Source organism: Pan troglodytes, chromosome 3 (assembly GCF_028858775.2).
Source record: "Pan troglodytes isolate AG18354 chromosome 3, NHGRI_mPanTro3-v2.0_pri, whole genome shotgun sequence".
NCBI classification, from domain to species: Eukaryota; Metazoa; Chordata; class Mammalia; order Primates; family Hominidae; genus Pan; species Pan troglodytes.
This window is the reverse complement of record NC_072401.2, coordinates 180338219-180355848: the sequence shown is the minus strand read 5'-3', so window position 1 is coordinate 180355848 and position 17630 is coordinate 180338219. Positions and strand designations below refer to the sequence as shown.

General features: G+C 33.4%; 1 non-coding gene across 1 annotated transcript; it reads left to right on the top strand.

The window, feature by feature from the left end:
• The first annotated feature begins 696 nt into the window (after window positions 1-696).
• LOC112209116 (small nucleolar RNA SNORD65) lies at window positions 697-767 on the top strand. The gene has a single exon (XR_002943783.1). It is a non-coding gene; the product is annotated as a small nucleolar RNA SNORD65 (small nucleolar RNA).
• The last annotated feature ends 16863 nt before the right edge of the window (window positions 768-17630 follow it).

The window sequence follows — 17630 nt, the reverse complement described above, 5'->3', positions numbered from 1 at the left end:
AAAACAAAATACACAAATGAGATGATAGCAAAATAGAAGTCTCCCGCACAGCATAAAAAACAACCAATGTAATTAAGAAACAACCTATAGGATAAGGGAAAATATTGGCCAACCATTCATCTGATAAGGGGTTAATATTCAAAATATGTAAGGAACTCAAACAACTCAATAGCAAGAAAAAAAATAACCTGATTAAAAATGGGCAAAGGATCAGAATAGGCACAACTATCAAAAGAAGACACGTAAATGGCCAAGAGATATTTGAAAAAATGCTCAACATCACTGATCACTGGGGAAATGCAAATTATAGTCACAATAAATTATGATCTCACACCTGTTAATATAGCTATTATAAAAAAGACTGGGCCAGGCGCGGTGGCTCACGCCTGTAATCCCAGCACTTTGGGAGGCTGAGGAGGGCGGATCACAAGGTCAGGAGATCGAGACCATCTTGGCCAACATGGTGAAACCCTGTCTCTACTAAAATACAAAAAATTAGCTGGGCGTGGTGGCACGTGCCTGTAATCTCAGCTACTTGGGAGGCTGAGGCAGGGGAAATTGCTTGAACCAGGGAGGCGGAGGTTGCAGTGAGCTGAGATCGCCCCACTGCACTTCAGCCTGGCGACAGAGCAAGACTCCGTCTCAAAACAAAACAAAACAAAACAAAACAAAATAACAAAAAGAAGACTGAAAGTCAAATAATTAAATTTCTCCAAGTAGCTGGAGTTACTGGCAAATTGTTTAGTGGCAAACATGGTTTTCTGAATAAAATAAAAGGACTAAAGATATTAAGTGTTGGCAATTACCTGGAGAAAAGGAAACCCTTGCATGTTGTTGGTGAAAATGTAAATTAGTACAGCTATTTCATAAAACAGCATGGAGGACTGTTGAAAAATAAGATAAAAATAAAAATAGAACTACCATTATGAATCAGCAATTCTACATCTGCAAATACAGTCAAAGGAAATGAAATCAGTATGTCAAAGAAATACCTGCACTCCTTTGTTCATTGCAGCATTATTTAAAATGGCCAAGATATGGAATTAACCTAAGTGTCTATTAATGGAGGAGTGAATCTAAGAATCTAAGTATGGATAAATACAATGTGGTATATAGACACATGGAATACTATTTAACTTCATAAAGAGGGAAATTCTGTCATTGCTGGCATAATAGATGAACATAGATGACATTATGTTAAGAGAAATAAGCCAGGAACCGAAAGACAAATATAGCATGATTTTACTTATGTACTTATGTACAGAATTTAAAAAGTGGAACTCAGAGGCGAAAAATAGAATGGTGGTTACCAGGGTCTGGGGTCAGGGGAGTTTGGGCAGATTTGGGTCAGAGGATACAAAATTTTGGTTAGATAGGAGCAACAATTTTAAGAGATCTATTGTAGAACATGGTGTTATTAACATAGTTAACAACAATATGTTGTATACTTGGAAATTGCTAAAAGAGTAGATTTGAAGTGTTATAAAGAAGTATGTGAGATAACATATGTTAATTATGTTAACAATTTATTAATTTCACATCCTATACATATTTTAAAACATCATGTTGTACATCATAACTATAAAAACAATTTTATGTTGTCAATTAAAAACATATTTAAAAATATTATAAAGACGGTACATATTGAACGATTGGGTTTCATCCTGGATATTCAACGATGGTTCAATATTTGAAAATTAAATCAGTGTTGTTCACTATAGTAATAAACTACGTAAGAAAAACCACAATCACTTTAACAAGTTCAACAAAAACATCCATTTGTAGCACTTGGAATCAAGTGTATTTACTATAGAAGGAGGGGAAAATACACAGCTATCACTTGTCATTCTGATAACTTATGAGCCATCAATTTGATTCCACTATAGTCCTGCAGGCACAAAGTTTTGTCAACATCATAGTATAATTTTCTGTACCTGATTGTAATTTATGTCTCACATAGCCCAAAAGTCACTTATAATTTACAATCAGTAGTCCACTAAAGAGCCTAGAATCACTATTTTACCCTCTCAAACACCAAATTCTTTATGTATTCATATCCTAATAACATTTTAGGTAGCAAAAACTGTGTTCTTTCATTCATTGAACTTATATGAGGATTCAACGTATTTCTGACAGTGCTAGGTGCTGCTATAACATTTTTTGAAAGGCAAAACAAAACAAAATCTACATAAAGTCAGTGACTATGTCCTTATGAATATTCCAAACTGAGGCACAGATGACAAACTGGAGTCCTAGGATATATCCAATTTAATTTTCAACATGTCTGTATTCCACTAAGGGGAAGGGTTTGCATGTTTTTCGAAAGAGCATCATGCACCCCTCCCTTGGATGTTATGTGTCTGCTTACCTTTATTCCACAAACTGTCCAATTCCATGATTTTATGCATGAACTTCCTGGGGCTGTAATTATTTGATTTTATGATCTGTTGTCTCTTAGAAGATGAGAAATTCAAACAAATAATAAATTAATGGGAAATTCCAACCATTATGAGCATCTCAAAGGAAAAGCCATTGGTGCTATGAAGATGAGACCAGATGTGTCAAAGGAGATTTCTATTAGCATGAATATAAGTTTATATCTGAAAATGTGTTTGAGATTTCCTGGACAGGCTGGGAGATTGTAGAGCAATAGAAATAGTAAACATGTAAAAATTATTCTTAGGCAGAGATTCTGAGACAGTGATCTGTGGACCTGTTAAAGGTCTCTGAGATTTTGTTCACGGTATTTGAGAGGTCAAAATTATGGCATTTCACTGTCTTGAGATTTGAAATGATAATACGAAGGCAATGGTGAGAAACACTGCTGGAACCCTAGAACATGTTAAAACAGGGCATCTGGCCGGGCGCGGTGGCTCACCCCTGTAATCCCAGCACTTTGGGAGGCCGAGGCGGGTGGATCACGGGGTCAGGTGATCGAGACCATCCTGGCCAACATGGTGAAATCTCGTCTCTATTAAAAATATAAAAATTAGTCGGGCGTGGTGGCGGGCGCCTGTAGTCCCAGCTACTTGGGAGGCTGAGGCAGGAGAATCGCTTGAACCGGGGAGGCGGAGGTTACAGTGAGCCGAGATTACGCCATTGCACTCCAGCCTGGCAACAGAGCAAGACTCCATCTCTAAATTAATTAATTAATTAATTAAAAATAAAGTCCTTAGTAAAAAAGTAAAATTTAAAAATTTTGTTGCGTAACGATGCTTCAGTACCATCTTTTGTTATTCTGTGCGACAAACTGGAACTACTCGTAAAGCGACTCTATTGAAAGTACAATGCTTTTGTTGAAGAATATGTGCAAGATTATTTGTGTTGTGAGTGGAGTGAGCTATTTCTACTTACAAGCATCAGTATGGTTAAACTAATATAGAAGTAGTTGGTGAGAGACAGACCATAAAGGACCTCTGGGGCTGCATTAAAAACTGTGCTCTTATTTTAGGAAAAAACAGAAGCCATTTAAGGAACTCGAGCATATTGGGAGAAAACTTCAATATTTAGTTTACCAATTTTACTGAATCGTTTCAAGATTATAACTGTACCTCAGTAATGCCCCAAATCCAACCATGTTTTACTATTAAGTTTACTTCCCCACTCTATCAGCTAAAATTTGCTTTATCATTTGATGTCTTCATTTTTCCCATTCACTTTCCTCTATTCAAATCCTAAACTAATAACCTCACTTGTACCTCATGCAGTAAAAAAGAACACATCAGATGTATGATGGCAACTTCTTCATCATACTGAGAATATAATGCTGGGTCCTAAGAGACTATCTTTATAATCCTTTATAGTGAGGAAACTACAGGACCGAATTTTTTAGTTATAGTTTTAAAAGATATATCTACTGTCTGCTAGCTTAGCAGTATCTATGTCTAAGATATTTATGAAAATATGTTTTTTCAATCCAGTGATTTTTAATCCATAATTAACAACAATGTTTATGGCTAAATATTGCAACCTAGGCAGAAATACATAACTACTGTAGTTTCAAAATTCTGAAGCTAAAATGTCTTTTTCTTCTTTGGAGCAATTTTACCTTAGATGCCATTCCTAGCCTGGAGCTCTGTGAAAACTTGGAGATAGATGATGCCTGAACAGGTCACTTAGAAAACAGACCCCCTAATAAAAACTTTTTCTCACTTCAAAATTTTAGAGGGCCACTTTATTTATTTATTTTTTTTTTTTAGGCAATTTCAGTCAACAACTAGAGGAAATGATCTTCATTTCCCCAGGCAAGTCAAGATAGAATTATTCTTCCTTGCCATCAATTATTATTATTGACTGCTATTCTTAACTTTCTGTTGAAATTTCTTGAAGGTTTGGTTTTGCTCATCTAATGACTTCCCTTATTAAAATGGGTTGGATGGCCCTAAAAACATCCCTCTAACGTTTTGCTTGGAGAAACCATGCAAAGTCATCCAATAAATGCCCGTTTCATGTCTAGATAGAAGATAAAAAACACAAACGGATAGAATCAGTGTCCATCACAGAGAAGCAAAAAGAAACATTTATAAGGGACTTAGAGTTCAGACTTGTGATCAAGCCCTTCCCGTATGCTGTATATCCACTCACAGACGTAAACAGAATTGAAAGAAGCCTTTCATCATGCGACTGCACACTGGAATCCTAAGTGATTACTCTGCCTCTGTGCTCCACAAATTCATAATTTTATACATTCTAAAATCATAGCTAGATTAACTATGTATGCTGTAGTGTATTTTTGTGTTAAAAATGTTTATTTGCTATATAAAGAGACATCTACAATAACCTAACTTTGGTGTTGTCTGTTTTTTTAATTCTTCATTTTCTAATACACTCAAAGCCTTTATAAACAGAAGTTGCTTAGAGTCTTTCAATCCCTGAGAATCCAGGCTTATGGAAACCCAAGAAAAATAAAATTCCAGTCCCATTTATTCTACTAACAATCTATTACATCAATTAGAAATAAGCATATTTAGGGAATTTATAGCAGCATAAAATCAGGAAGCCTATTTTGGGGGGCTTAGAAATGCAGTTTTAATGTCCTATTGCTATGTTTATTTCCCCTAATTTGATGTTATTTATTCATGAGTAATTGACAGGTAAAAGATAGCTAGCTAAAACTTCAATAGCAATTTTCCACTTATAAGTGGAACAAAAGTAAAGGAAAAATAAAATATAATACACAATCAGATTCATTGAATTTCAGGAGGAAAAGATGTAGTGGGGAAAGCAGGAAAAGCACAATTAGAATAAAAATGTCACACCTTAAGCTGTGTCCATAATACAACTAAACAACCAGCCAAGGTTGCCTGCATTTTAAAGCAGCATTTCCAGTGGTGTGTGTGTATGCATATGGGTGTGTGTGTTGCAACGTTGCAGAGATTGGGATAGATTTGAATGTATAGCCATACTAATTGTTTAATTAATTATAGAGAAATCTAAGAACAAATCAGTGTTTTCAATCTAAACTTACTGTTATTTCACAAATACAGATTAAGTCTTCTAAAAGTTGTATTCTATGTTCTATGTTCTATTTAGAACATATATATCATATGTTCTAAATATGATAACTACTCCTTTTTTACTAGTGTAAAGTTTTTCTTTCCATCTGAAGTAAGTTGCAAAAAGGGCACCCATTTTGCTTCTTTCTTACAAATACCCTTTACAATGTTACCGTGCAGTTCCTCCCATTGAGAAGTGGCACATTTTTCTCCTCTCCTTGAATCTGGTATACCCTTGTGAGATTCTTTGTCTAATAGAATGTAGTAGAAATGACGGTGTTCCCATTCCAGACCTTGTAGTCTTCCACTGTGCCTCTTTGGATTCTTTGCTCCCATGTATCTAAGACGGCTGTGGAAAAAGACTGTGTAAACCTAAGTGTCACATTACCCAACTGGATGGGTACACGCTCAGTCATAGGAAAGTCATGAGTCAAGATCAGGAATGCCAAGTTACAACTGACATGCAACTGAGAACAGATAAATGAGAAAACCCAGTTTCTACTAAAAGAACAACCATGATGAATCCAAACTACATTGGCAATCCACAAAAATGAAAGTTAGAATATTAAATATGTCATTAGCTACCAAATTTTGGAATGCTGTGTTATACAGCAACAAGTAACTTATAAGAAAAAACCCATATTGACATAACTTAAATGCCTGAGTATCTATAAATCATTTTTTTTAATAAGCAAAGCTGATTATCTTTTTATTTCACTTCAAGGGAAAAACATAAGAAGATAGGTACCATTGGAAGATCTCCAAATTGTTATTTCATTTTTCTTGTTGTTTTAGTGTTTTTATTTTTGTAAGATGCTTATAATTACAGAAAAAAATTCACATAGCTAAGCATAAAATTATTCCATTATCTTAGAAATAAAAGACTATTTATTTTATACATATTATTAGGGTAACAAAATATTTTATATGAATACTGAAGAGTTTGTAACTATTTTGCATATTCGTCAGAAACCATTTTAGCAGTTATACAATTTATCTTTGCCTACTTGTAAATAGAAAATACAAATAAATGGTACAAACTTAGTAAAACTTCATTGAAAGCTCAATGTTGCCAATTAAAGTACACATTGTATAATTACTAAATAATTAATTTCTAGAAAGCTGTATCGTCTGCTCTAAGGATAAAATATACTGAAATATGGTTAAAAATATAAAAATATAACTCTGAGTGTTACCTATTAATTCATTAATTCGTAGAACTTTGGAAAAACTAAACTTCCACAACTGAATAAAGTGGTTCTTATTTTGAAAACGTGGATTTTCCTTTAGAACAGTTTCGGTGACATGTATCTTATGTAGCAGTCATGCTATTTAAGTTTCCTGTGTCGTATACAAATATGATACTTTTCATTTTTACTGAGAAATGCTTCATATTGTAGCATTTAGATAATCAAGTGTTGAATTGTATGCATGCTTCTGTATGTGTACACAGAGTTTGCAATTTTTAAAAAGTGTATGATATATGGTACTAATGAATTCTCTTTAAAATTGCATAGAAATATTGAATTCATACAGTTTTTATAAAAGTAATTTTATTTGGCATTATGTTTATAAGTCATCTCTAGTATAAAGTATATAGAATATAATGAGTTCAAATAATATGGAGAGATGTTTACTTGTTCTTCAAGTTATCATAACATTTCTGTTGTAGATTCCTTTGAGTAGAGAGATTTCATGATATATGCTATTTGTATTCTCCTTTTCAATAACTTTCCAGATTTGTAATGTGCATTTCAGTTTGTGAAATATTAAATATCACAATATGATGCCTGATTTAGCATGAAGTGGGAAATTATAGCACATAATTGAAACCCATGGGTTCATGAACTTCAGCCCATACTTTAAAAAAGTTGTGTCAGTTTTAAAATTAAATATGAATTCACTTTGTTTTAAAACGTACAATTTATACACTTATCTTGTTTTATGAACAACTTAAAAGCTTTTTTTAAAGCTCTTAGAATTTTGTTACATTTTACTGTTTTATACAAGCAATCCAAGATGTAGGATTATTAGGGTGGTAGAGAGATACTAAGATACTAATAGAGAAATAGCATAACTCTTTTTTTTTTTTTTCCCAAGACAGATTCTCACTTGTCATCCAGGCTGGAGTGCAGTAGTGTGGTCTCAGCTCACTGCAACGTCCGCCTCCCGGGTTCAAGCGATACTCCTGCTTCAGCCTCCCAAGTAGCTGGGATTACAGGCATGCACCCCCATGCCTGGCTAATTTTTGTATTTTTGGTAGAAACAGGGTTCCACCATGTTGCCCGGGCTGGTCTGGAACCCCTGACCTCAGGTGATCCACCCACTTTGGCCTCCCAAAGTGCTGGGATTACAGGCTTGATCTCTGTAATGCCTGGCCTCATTTTAATTTGAATAAATCTAGAAATTTTATGTCAGAAACATCATTGATAAAGAGTTTGCAATTTATTATCCAGAACATCAACTACTTATTTCCCATTTTTATTACATAGTGTATATTTGTGGATTATGTGGCTATAATACGGGAAGTTAGATTTAAAATGTTTATGATCAATAGTACTTTCCCCAAAATGTGCTAAGTAAGCTACTGAGAGTCTTGATGATTGTAATAATTAAATACAGTTAATTAATTAGGAATAATTAAATACAAAAAAACTATAAGTTGCAATTGGAAAGAACATTTTATGGTGAATAAAAAACATTTTGCTAGTCCTGGAACTTATTATTACTAATTATCTTTTAATGTCAACTATAATTCAGGTGCATGTTAGAAAAAAATATGTACCTACATAGAGATAATGTAGACGTATAAATGTATATTAGATGTCAATCTAGATGCAATTTAAATTATAAAACAGTAACAATAAAATATTAGAATTACATAGTTATATATTATTTTTTAGAAAAATTTCTAACCAAGGATATGTTTTGAAATGACAGCTGAATCATACCATAGTGATCACCTTGTTAAACCTATCATTTTTCAGGATAAGGTAAGGTAATTTATTGGAATGACAGAATCATTATCTAAAGTTCTGTGTTGAGATCAGAATATAGATACAAGCATTATTTTAGGAAAAAAGTCTGTTGATGGCTTGCTTTAAGTAAATTTAAAACAAAATCTTAATTAACTGCATGAACATTTGGACATTTAAGTATTAATGTTATATTTGTGCACATGATTTGCTAAATTTCAATGTTTAGAAACAAACATAATTAATGTATACGCAACCTAATGATTAAAACATTGAATATGAAATGAAACGTGTTCAATAAAACCCAACATCACTCATCTATATCTGTTAACTACAAAAGCAACATGAAAAGTTAAGAAATTCAAAGGGTTGCTGCAAGTAGGGAAACAATGTTAGTAACAATGGAGATGCAAAGCCAATGAATATGATGTACTTGTGCTGCTGACACTATGTGAAAATACATAAGGCACTAATACATAAACAGTTTCTTGTTGTGATAGTCAAACATTCAATTTGGTTAAGCCACATTATAAGTCATTGTTGCCATTTTTTTTCTGCCAGAATTGATCAAATTTCTGATACTACTTAATATTTTAACAGTGTAGAAGAATTAATCTGAATGATATAGGAGTCTCAGTGTTTTGCAGCTTACAGTTAACATTTGGGAAGCATATAGATGAGCTGACTCTAAAGTCTAGATTTGTAATTCTCAGCTTTTTGAGATTGCCAGTGTGAACGCTGTGTATATTGACTGATTCATTTAGTAAAGCAACTGATTCGTATCAATCACCAAACATATTAAAGAGCAGTTGATAAATAAAAGAGGACCAAGTTTGTGCTCTTAAGAATATATTTGCACGGGAGGTACAAACAATTTACAAACATACCTGCTGTAAAATTGGATGTAATGATACATGCTATGAAGACAATGAATGTGGCGAGGTGGTGCTACTACAGACATGATAGCTTCTCCAAGGATATGCATTTTGGGTAGAGATGTGAATGAAGGGATAGAATGAACCTTGTGAATATTTCAGTAGAGGACATTCCAGAAAGAGCATCCATGCAGTGCAAATGTCTGAGGCAAGAGCGTACTCCAAGGTGGTTGAAGCAGATTGATTGATAGATAAGAGCAAGGCTACTAGATTTTGTAGAATCTTGTAAACTAAGAAAAGGATTTTTGATTTTGTTATAAGCAGGATAGCAAGACACGGGAGGAGCTGACAATGTGACACAGTTATGTTAATGTATTACAAGGGTCCACCTGGCTGCTCTAGAGGGGAATAACACTGGAGGACATTTTGACAGTTAAAGGGGCATTGTAGGGGGTTGATATGACAGATTGGTTTGGACTATAGTGCCAACAGTGAAGGTGTTGAGGAGTAGTTGCCCCTAGATGTAATTTGAAGACAGATGACACAAGATATGCTGAGAGATTTGATGTAGGATATGAGAGGATAAAATAATTATAAAAATGATTCTAAGGATTTTGAACTAAGAAATTAGAAAAATGGATTTACCACTGATGAAGAGTTTCAATATAACAAGAGATGAAAATTTGGAAAAAGAATATCAAGCTCTGTATATTCGAAATTAGAGATTCCTGCGGGAACTCCTAGAGGAGATATCAGGTAGAAAGTTGGATATGTAAATTTTTAGTTCAAGGTGAGATTAGGATAAGAGATAAAAATTAAGGAGCCCTAATAACATGTACATTTTAATAGTTTTGTTGGATTAGTTGTCAGTAAATAGCACATATTTTAAGTGTCTAGTTTCTAAGTTTGCATATATGTATAGATGCATAAAATCATTGTTGCAGTTAAGATAATGAGCTTATCACTCACTGCCAAGTTTCCTCTTGAAATATTGTAATTATTTCCTCCTGCACATTGCTTTTCTCATATCTCTGTCCCCAACCAAGTACTATACTTTCTGTCAGCAAAATGAGGGTGGATTTTATAGAACCATGTATAAATATAATCATAGAGTACATATTCTTTATTGTTTGGCTTCCTTCATGCAGCAAATTATTTTGAAGTTCATCTTTGTTGGTTCCTGAATCAACAATTCGTTCTTTGACAGCCAAGTAGTATTCCATTGTATGAATATATCACAACTTATTTGTCTATTTATCTGGTGATGGATATTCAAGCAGTGTCCAAGGTTTGGCTATTACAAAGAAAGCTGCTACACATTCATGCCTAAGAATCTACAAATACATGCTTTTGGTTTTCCTGGGTGAACATTTAACTGTGTCATGGCTAGGACAAATGGTAGGCATATGTATACCTTTTTATGAAACTGTTTTTCAAGGTGATCATAACACTTTTATTCCCAGCAGCCATGTATGATATTGCTACTTGCTCCACACACTCACTAGCAATGCTATGATCAACCTTTTAAATTTTAAATATTCTCATAGGCACATGTGGGACTTACCTATTGGAATTTTAATTTGCATTTCTTCAGTGATCAATGGTATTGAGCAAAATTGCAGTTTCTTATTTGATTCATGCATCTTCTGTGGTGAAGGCTGCACAAATCTTTTGACCATTTATAAATTGGGGTATCTATCTCCTTATTATTGAGTTTTCAGGGTTTTAAAAATATTTTGGATATAAAGATTGGAAAAGTTCTTTGTCAGATGCATTTGCAAATATTTCCCCCTAGTATGTGAATTGTCTTTTTATTCACTTCAGGGTATCTTTTAAAGAAATGAAAATCCTCCCTTTGATGTTGTGCTATTTATCTGCTACTATCTGCTGTGAGTCTGTTGATATCACATCTAGGAAATTGTTGCCTAATTGATATCACCAAGATGTTCTTATAGGTTTGCGTTGATAATTTTCACAATCATAGGTTTTGACATACAGGTTAATACTTTAAATTTCAATAGCTTTGTTTATGTATAACTGACCAAAGATAAACATGTATATTTAAAGTGTACAATTGCTGTTCTCATATACATACACACCCAATGACATCATCACCCCAATCATAACTATGCATATCTGTTACTACAAAGAGTTTCCACTCTCTCATTATAATTCCTCATTCCTTCTCCTTTTCACTTCTCCCCATTCAGACAACCATTGATTAACCCTTTGTCCTATGGATTCCTTTGTATATTCCAGAGATTTTTAGTTTTTTTAAATTTTTTATTCCCTTATTTCTCTATTTTATTAAAAACTTACATATGTCATGTACTCGTTATGTCTGCCATCTTTTACCCAGCATACTTACTTTGAGCTTCATTCGTTGTGTTGCAAATCTCAGTATTTCAATACTTTTTATGTCTCTATATAGTGCCATTATATGAATGCTCAGTAGTATGTCATTATATGAACATACCATGATTCCTTTTACCCAACCACCAGTTGATGGACTCAAGTTATTTTCAGTTTTTCTCTATTTATAAATAAAGTTTCTATAAAAACTCATGTTCAAATATTTTATCTTGGATAAATATTTAGGAGTAGAATGACTATATCACATGAGAGATGAATACTTAACTTTTAAAGAAAATGAAAACATTTTCAAGATGAATGTTACATTTTGCATATCCACCAGCATTGTATGGGAGTACAAGTTCCTTAAGATACTCTCTAAAACTTGTCATTGCCAGTCTTTTTTTTTTTTTTTTTTTTGAGACCGAGTTTCGCTCTTGTTGCACAGGCTGGTGAAATGGCGTGATCTCAGCTCACCTCAACCTCCACCTCCCGGGTTCAAGTGATTCTTCTTCCTCAGCCTTCCAAGTAGCTGCAATTACAGACATGCGCCTCCACACCCAGCTAATTTTGTGTTTTTTAGTAGAGATGATTGCCAGTCTTTTAAATCTTAACCATTCTAATAGATATTGGTGTTGTTTCATTTTCACTTAATTTCCACTTACCTAATAACTGATTAGATTGAACATCTTTCATGTTCCTATTTGTTTACCATATATTTTACTTGGTGTTATGTATGGTTAAATCATTTTCACAATACATATTGGACTGTTTGTTTCCTTAAAATTGAGTTTGGGGAGTACTTTGTATATTCTATGTACAATTTCTTTATCTGATACTAGCTTTGCAAATATTTTCTCCCAGTCTTTGGCTTGTCTTTTTCATTCCTTTAGCAGCGATTTTTAAAGAACAGCCACTTTTAATTTCAAAGAAATCAAATTTATCATTTTTGTATTTTATGGTTCAGGCTTGTGATATCAATTCTAAGAAATCTGGCTTTACCTAAGATTGCAAATATTTTTGCCTATATTTTGTTTTAAAATTTTATAGTTTTAGGTCAGTGGTTCATCTTCAGTTCCTGTTGTTTATGGTATGAGCTATAAATTGGGTTTTCTTGTTTATATGCGTATCTGATTACCATCATTCCTTGAAGAGACTCTTCCTTTTCTATTGAACTACGTTTGTACTTTCATTGAAAACCAGTTGTCCATATATGCATGGTTCCATTTCTGGAATTGTGATTCTACTCCATTGATCAATGTGATCTTCATTGATGAGTTCTCCTCCATTGATCTACTTGTCTGTATCTGTGTTTGGTGCATTATTGAATGCACTGTCTTAATTATTGCATCATTTTGAAATTATGTAGTTTTGGCCGACCAATTTTGTTCCATCTCACAGTTACTTGGATATTTGGGTCCTTTGTATTACAAAATGAATTTTTAAAACAGCTTGTTAATTTCTACAAAAAAAAAGCCTCCTGGGATTTTGAGACAATTGGCATCTTAAGGGTGAGTTTTTCAACTCTGTGAAATAATATATTTTTCTACTTATATAGGTTTTTAATTTCTTGCAGAATCTTTTTTCAGTTTTATCTGAACAGATCTTACATATGTTTTGTCAGATTTATCTTCAAATGTTTTCCAAATTTGTATTTTTTGGTAATTGTTTTTTTATTTCAATCTGTTTGGTAGTATATGAAAACACACTTGTTTGTTTATATTAATCTTATTTGAAAACTTTATAAACTGATCTATTATTTCCAGTAGCTATTTCATAGATTCCATTGTATCTTCTGTGTAATCATACCATCTGCACATAAGACCTTATTACTTCTTCATTTCTAAACTGAATGTCTTTAAAAAAAATGCTTGCCTCATTGCTATGGCTAAAGTCTTTAGTAAAATATTGATGAAAGCAGATATCCTTCTGCTGTTCTGGAAATTAGGGAAAAGCATTTAGTATTCACCATTGTGTATAATACTACCTGGAGGCCAGTATTTCTCCACAATAAGACATTGGGAATATCTGGAGATACTTTTGGTTGTCACAACCCCGAAGATGGCATGTAGTTGGTAGAAACTAGGTATGTAGCTAAATTTCTTTCAATACATGGGACACCAACCTCCCACACCAAGAAAGTTTTTGTTTGGTTCTAAATATCAATAGTGCTGAGATTAAGGAATCCTCTTCTATATTCAAAGTGATACTACATTATGTCATCTATAGTAGAGGAATCGTATTAAGGTATGCTTGCATTTCCTTCTCCCAGCGTTTGCATTATTGTTATCATATGTTTTACACACACACACACACACACACACACACACACACATACACACACAGAGCTAAGGCCAGGCTCAATGTGCTCAATAAGCCTGGCCTTAGCAAACTATTATTTTTTGCTTTAAATTTTCAATTATTTGTTGTCAGAAAAACATCTTTAATATTTGCCTAGTCAACAGTTTTCAGTAATACTTATTCCTTTGCAAACATTTCAATATCTCTGGATGCTTTTAAGGTTATCTCTTTATTGCTCTTCTAAGCAATATGAGTATGTTGTGCCACCATAGAATTGCATTTCTTTTAATTTTATCTTACTTGGATAATTTTATTTCTTCTTGTTTTGTTTTGTGTTTTGCTTCCTTTTTTATTTAAAAAAAATTCAACTCTTAGTTCCTACTTTTAATCACATTTAGAAAGAGTTTGGTCATTATACTAAAATATTGTTTTCTGTCCCTCTTCTGTGCCAATTTTTTGGGATATCAATTATAGGTACGGTGTATTGCTTGATATCATCCTACAAGTAACTGAGTTACTACTTTTAAAAAAACTGTTTGTTTTCTCTATGTTGAAGTTTTAACTGTTTCTATTGCATGTTCTATGAGTTCCCTAATTTATTAGGCTTTAGTCCCTAATTGCTGTCAATCATATTTTCATTTCAGATATAGTCAATTTTATCTCTGAAGGATCTCATCTCATTTGGTTCTCTATTTACAATATAATTCTCTTGCATTCTGAAGAACATGTTGAATATTTGAACATATTGAACATATTGCCATAACTGTCTTAAATTCCTTTAGTGGTAATTCATTATCTGTGTTATTTCTGTGTATGTTTATACTGATGAACATGTTTAGCTTTGTAAAGGTGGTTTAGATTAGCCATTATTTTACAATATATTTATTTTTACCACTACGTTACAGTACTTTAGAATTCTCTACTGAATGCTATCTTTGTGGGACACGAACTCTCCACCCTGGTAAGTCATGTCAGGAGTATGTCTTTCTCAAAAGTGAGGAACAAGTTTCTGCTCCTTCAGTTGCCCATCTTTGAGAAACTATGACCTTCAACAGAGGGATAAATACACACCGCATTCCATGAAACACTATTCAGTGATCAAAGAAATGAGCTGTTGAGTCATGCACATGCACCCACCACATGAATGGATCTTAAACGCACTTTACTAGGTGAAAGAAGGAAGAATTAAAAGTCACATATTTTATGATACAACTCATATGAAATTCTAGAAATTTAAAACTAAAGAAATAGAAAAGAATATTATTATTTTTGTGGCTTAAGAGAACATAGATTTATTGAATAAGAGGAGGGGAACAGGGACTTTTTAGAGTGATAAAAGTCTTCTTTGTGGCACTACTATGTAGACACACTAGTCTGATTTTGCTAAAACCCACAGAACTGTAAAAGATAACGGGTGAAATTTAATGCATGTAAATTAAAAAAAAAACAGAAAACTGGGGGATTTTATTTGATGAAATAGAGACCATAACAAGTGAATCTAGTATTATTACAAAAGTATGACAAATCTCACTGAAATTATGAAACAAAAAAGCAAGCTGACCAAAGTACCTTTAGAAAACAATGTTTTGACTGGAAATTTCAAGGCTAAGGATTTAAAACAAAAATAAAAATAAAAATATACCTAAACATTCTACAGCTGTTTGACATTTTGTTTCTCACAATCAAGTGGATTCACAATTGTGAAACTGATTTACCTGTAGAGTTGGTTGGATGGAAAAAAGAAGATAAACAGATGGTAGAAAAGGAGATTCATGTTTCTCAGTCTCAGAGAAAGAAGTCACAAGCAGCCATATGAACGACAAAAATGAAACTTGCAGTACTGGATTGGAGTTGGAGACATCAGTATGAACTCGTGTTCACTCCCTCCCCACACATACACATGCACACAAGGAGAGAGAGATAAATGTATACAGAAGTCATATATTATCTACACAAATATAGGTATTGTGTGTGTGTGTGTGTGTGTAAAGGTAGCTCTGCATACTGAGAGCCCTAGGAGCAGTGAGACTACAGTGGTCGTAAGCACACACAGAGCCAAGGTTTTGGTTTCTACCCATCTTTATCCACTAAGTACCTTCAAAAAATACCAGATTCTTGATCCAGGACAGAAAAAATGCAAGATGAGCCTAGAGCATCATTTAGTGCTATAAAATAAGGACGTGTTCACAAAATAAGATGAAGAAAATACATCAAAGGGACAGAGGGGTCAATCTGAAAGAGCACACAGAGATCAAATTTGAAATAATTTCAACAACATGGTAGAGAATGTAGTGTTAGAATTGTAATCCAAAGTAAAAAAAAAATCGATCACTTTATATTCACACAAATAAATGATTTAATATATAAATACATGAAGACGAGCGAAACTCATTTACAAAATCTTTTCAAATGATGTATTGATGTGTTTCTCCCCCTTCCAAGAGTTGGAGTTTATCTGCCCCTCCGTAAGAATGAGCTGGAATTAGTGACTTGCTTCAAAAAATAGAATATGGAAATGAGAAAAAATAGTAACTCACAATGGGAAACCACACAAACACTGCAAATTATCAAGGTCGACATAATCAGTGATAAAGCATTCTGACGTATTCTAGTCCTTGACACAATATAGTCAGAAGGGCACTTCACTCTTATGACCGTCTTCCTCAAAATCTATAACCCAGTGCAGCAATGGGAAAAAATACACATATATACCCAAATTGAGAGTATTTCCACAGCTTCTAAAAACTGTCAAAATCATTTAAAAAAAACAAGGAAATGCTTAAAATTTGTCATTGAACAGTAGAAATTTAGAACACATAGAAATCACATGCAAACACCATGTACCATTTCTGACTGGATTCTGGAACAGAAAAGAGACATTAGTAAAAAAAACTAGTGAGATCCAAATAAACCCTCAAGTTTAGTTAATACTATTCATTAATTTTTAGTTTTGACACCTGTGCCATAGTATGTAAGATGATAACATTAGAGGAAAATAGGTGAGGTGTATATTGGATTTCTCTGTACTACCTGTAAATATTTTCTGTAAAGCTAAAATTATTCCCATTAAAAACTCAATAATCGCAGGCCATCAGAGATTTTAAAGTTGAGGAAAGGATGATTTCCATGACTGCACCAGAAGAACTCCATCTAACCAACATGCTGGCAGATGTAGTGGAAGGAAAATGACAAGAATGCTTTAAGAAGGAAGCTATGATTAGCAGCTTAAGTCTCAGGACAATTTAAGAAGTGCTATGCTAGTAGCTGTGTTTTAAGTGAATTAAAATTTCTTTTTATAATCCCTATTTGCTCATATACATTATTTGGAATGTATGCCTATTTTCAAGTGAGAATATAACTGCATTAAAATCACTCTTAATAATACCATGGCTGATGGAAACTCGTGATTTTTTCTGTGATGGAAAGAAAGAGTTTTTCATTCAAACGACAAAGTGTAAAGAGGTGGACTCTAGTAAATGGACTGTCTCTCCATAGCTACTCCTTACCCCTTTCCACCTTGTTCTGTTCCCTGAGAGTATGACATTCATGAACTGTGTTGATTAGAAACCCTTATAACTTCTGTTTCACTTCAGCTAGAAAATAAGAGAAAGAGAGAGTAAAACACATTGGCA